General features: G+C 39.6%; 1 long non-coding RNA gene across 1 annotated transcript; it reads right to left on the bottom strand.

Annotated features, from left to right (window-relative positions):
• Nucleotides 1-324: 324 nt before the first annotated feature.
• On the bottom strand, nucleotides 325-883 carry LOC149665112 (uncharacterized). The gene is made up of 3 exons (XR_016368465.1): nucleotides 743-883; nucleotides 550-660; nucleotides 325-446 (listed from the first exon to the last, which is right to left on the bottom strand). It is a non-coding gene; the product is annotated as an uncharacterized LOC149665112 (long non-coding RNA).
• Nucleotides 884-4,208: the final 3,325 nt, after the last annotated feature.

Here is a 4,208-nt window from a genome sequence, read left to right as displayed (position 1 = left end):
ATTCCTTTGAAATTCAATTGAACGGCCGCTGAAATAAAAACAATTCTTTTAATAAGGTTCAAATTAAAAATTTTAGTTCCAAGCTCTTCTTTCCAACAATAGCATTTTTGATATTAAATTCGGCAAAGGAGAATTTGGTTTTTGAGTCTACCCAGTTAAATTTTATTAGTAACTCAAATGAGCCAATACTTTATCAAAGAGTCTCTGACCGCAGTTTTTTATTTCTTTAACACCAAAGGAAGAAAACGTTTAACCTGTTGAAGTAATTGAATTTTGCTATATTTATAAATTGAACGCGAGAAAATAAAAATATAACCCTTACTGCTCTATTCCGATTTGTTTCGTCCTCCAGCAGATTTTCTACAAAGTTTAGTTCTTGCAGTGAAGTAAGAGGTAGTTTAGGAAATTCATCCATTTCAATTAACTCTTGATTTAAGGCACCTTTACTTTCATTGGAATTATTTATCAGAAAATCCACATTTGTATTCAAATATGTCGTACTATTATACCAACTTCAACGATTGAACACATGCGTTAAATAACCATTACCTTTTAATGATATATTTTATGTTTCCTTGTCTCTCAAAAAATATTTCATAAAATAAAATCGTAAGCCTTGGCTAGACATCAAATTTTAAAGCCAAAGTAGCCGTTATTTACCTTAAAAATCAAGAAATAATGGTGAATATTTAGTCAGAGTAAATGCAATGACACATAAAAGTTATATATAATTAAAGTTTACCTTTAAATCTTTTAAAGATATCAGATTTAATCTTCAAGTTCAGCAGCAGAGAAAAGAGCCGGCGAATTCCAGTTCCACTAATTCCATTGTACAGCATTCGAAAATTGAAAATAACGGCTAACCGTTCACTAGCTAGTCTAGCGTAAAGCCCTGTTTTCATCGAAGCTAGAAAATGGATCTCGCTTTGCTAGAAGCGTGTTGCGGGTCGTCTTCGCGAGTTTCAAATCTCGCGCCAGAAATGCTAGAAGCGTTCTTGCGTAGCTTTTTCCGCGTGGCGTGTTTTCATCGAAGAGAGAAATTAACGCCAGCGCCATTTGCCACGACTCCACGAGTGCTCAAAAAAATTACAATAAAAATGGCGGTCGGAAGACGTAAGCTTCTTTTGAAAAAGAAACTGATTTTAAATTGGCTTTATTTGAATCAGAAGAAAAATAATACGCGATATTCAAAGAAACGGTGGTGGGTTCATCCCATTTGGCAAAAGAGAAAGCAAGAAGGGAACTACGAAACACTGGTAAGTTTGTTTATGATATATAATTCAATGTTTCTCTTGGTCTGTAGGGTCTCTCGTTTTATTAATTTTCAGTTTAATATTCCTGTAGTTGAAGGCTATGAGAAAACACGATCACTCGTATTTTCGCAATTTTACTCGCATGTGCCCAGAAGATTTCGACAATTTATTAAGTCTTGTCGCACCAAACATACAGAAGTACACACTAGGCAGACGACCAATAACACCAGAGGAGAGATTAGCGGTGACCCTTAGGTATATAACATTCTGCCGAGTCATGATAACACGGTATTATCGGGAGTTAATTAAGAAATATACTTGAAGATTTCTTGCAACTGGGGAGAGTGTACGTTCACTAGCATACGGATTCCGTCTCGGTGTCACAACGGTTCACAATATCATAAAGGAGACAAGCCAAGCACTGTGGGATGTGCTACAGCCAATCTATTTAGAAGTTAGTACACCCATGTTTAGTTTAGCACTTTGGTATACATGAAGTAAACATTAATATAATGAAATAGCAACCAACTGTGTCTACCTGGAGAGTTGCAGCCATGGAATATGAAAAATTGTGGAATTATCCAATGTGTGTTGGAGCCGTAGATGGCAAGCATGTTGCTATTCAACAGCCAGCCAAAAGTGGAACCAAGTTCTACAATTACAAAGTACATGATCCCTGGTGGAATTTATAATCTCTTCTACTAAAATGTCATATGTAGAACACTTTCACTTAAAAATTTACTATCCTTCGATCTTCGTCGCTTTGACGTAGGGCTTCAACGCGATTGTTTTGATGGCTGCTGTCGATGCCAAATACCGCTTCTTGACTGTCGATATTGGTGCATACGGCTCTAGCTCTGACGGAGGAATCTCCTTCGGTATAGCTGTGGAGAATGGCACTATTGACTTCCCTAAAGATCAGTTGTTGCCAGACACAGAGGCGAAAGTTGACCATGTGTTGGTCGGTGATGAAGCGTTCCAGTTGTTTCCCAATTTCATGAGGCCGTATGCCGCAAAGCAATTGAATTCTAAACGACGGGTATTCAATTACAGACTTAGCCGAGCAAGGTTCATATTGAAATTTAATGTGTCAAAACGGTACTTTTTAACTTCTACACGAATGTTTTGCAGACGGTATAGCGAAAATGTTTTTGGCATTCTAGCATCTAGGTGGAGGGTGATTCGGTTACCATTACAACTTAAACCTGAAAATGTTGACCGAATAGTAAAGGCGGCATGTGTCCTTCACAATTACCTCATGAAAGAAGAAGAAAATAGGCCTGTTAAAACCTATTGCCCTAAAACATTTGCAGACCAAAAAGATGCCCTTGGTAATGTTATTATTGGAGAGTGGGAGGAACGATTATCAGATGATCCTGCAAGGGCTTTATTAAAACAACGTTCCACAGCTGCTAGAAACTCATGTCAGTTAGTGTTGAAGGTTTATTTATAAGAAAACTTATTTAAGTATGGATAATTATTTATTACAACTTCAATATGTTCCACACGATTACAATCTTAACTCTGCCCGTACAAGATTTTGCGTAGCCTTTTATACACAACTTGCAGTAGGCCTAGATAACAGATAAATGTTTTATATTACTACTATAGACCTAGGCCTAATAGGCCTAGGCCTATTATAGCAACTTTTTTTTTTTAAACTGGATTGTACATGTCGGATCTTCGCGAGATTCTTCCACTTCTTGTAACTTGGTGACTATATCCCGTGAGTGTTTGACCTTCTTGGTTCTGTTGCTGTGTTCTTTGTGCTGCCGGATAATTGATGACTCCCGTGCATATCTGGTTGCGTTGTTGTGTGGGGCTCGTGTTAGCGTGCTCTATTTGGTTTGTTGACATTGGTAGCCGGAATGTCATTGATGGTTCTACTTTCCGTTTTGGTTTGGCGTTTTTTGGATGTCCCAGATCAGCTTGTTTTCGAGCTCCTTTGGTTGTACGTGACGTTTCTTGGGTCCTTTGTAGATGAAGTCTCGTTCTTCTGTATAGACGTCCATTCTCAGATCGTATTACGTAAGAGTCATTGTGTTTGTCCTTTTGCATTACAATGGCAGGAACCCAATACCTTGGTGCTGCGAGATAACGTACTGCGTCGCCGTCGTTGAGCGGTGGTAGCTGTTTGTGTGGACGCAGCGACGCCTGTCGTATCATGGTTTGTCGTCTTTCTTCCAATGCTTTTGAGATCCCCCGTGTTGGATAATTTGGTTGAAGTGCGGCTTGGTTCGTAGTAAGTGATGTTCGCAGTCTTCGGCCCATTAATATCTCCGCTGGTGAGGGTAGGTCTTGCTTCGGTGTTGACCTGTATTCTAGCAGGACATGGTTAAGATCCTTACCAGCGTGTAGTGCTTTAATTAGAGAGTTTTTTATCGTTCGGACTGTTCTATCCGCCAATCCATTTGTTTGAGGGTGGTATGGACTGGAAGTTACGTGTTGGATGCCCCATTCATCCAGGAAATATTTGAGCTGTGCCGAGTTGTAAGGCGGGCCGTTGTCACTAATTAATTTCTGTGGGATTCCATGGCGAGCGATCTCTGGTGCCAAGAACGTTATGACTGCGCTCGCTGTTGTTTGTAATTCTTGAACTTCGACGAATTTTGAATAGTAGTCAATCAGCGAGATATAGGTACGACCCTTGTGGTGAAATAGGTCCGTTCCGATTGTATTCCACGGTCCATCTGGCGTTGGTAGTGGTTGTATTGGAATGGCCGTGTTTTTTCGATCATAAGTTCTGCAGATGGTGCACTGTTGTATGTAGTCCTTTATGTCCTTGGACATGTTTGGCCAAAATACATGTATCCGAGCTTTTGCTTGACAGGCGGTAGTTCCTTGATGCGTTGTATGTATCTGTTTCAATGTATAGTCTCGTAGCCCCTCCGGTACTACCAGGCGGTCACCTCTGTACAAAAGCTGGTTATTTGTGTGTAGTTCTTCTCGTATTGC

The sequence above is a fragment of the Phalangium opilio genome, unplaced genomic scaffold (genome assembly GCF_054372755.1).
Source record: "Phalangium opilio isolate 3A_F unplaced genomic scaffold, DU_Popi_V2 ptg000061l_1, whole genome shotgun sequence".
NCBI classification, from domain to species: domain Eukaryota; kingdom Metazoa; phylum Arthropoda; class Arachnida; order Opiliones; family Phalangiidae; genus Phalangium; species Phalangium opilio.
The sequence above is the reverse complement of the archived record's forward strand: the minus strand, read 5'-3'. Positions and strand labels throughout refer to the sequence as shown.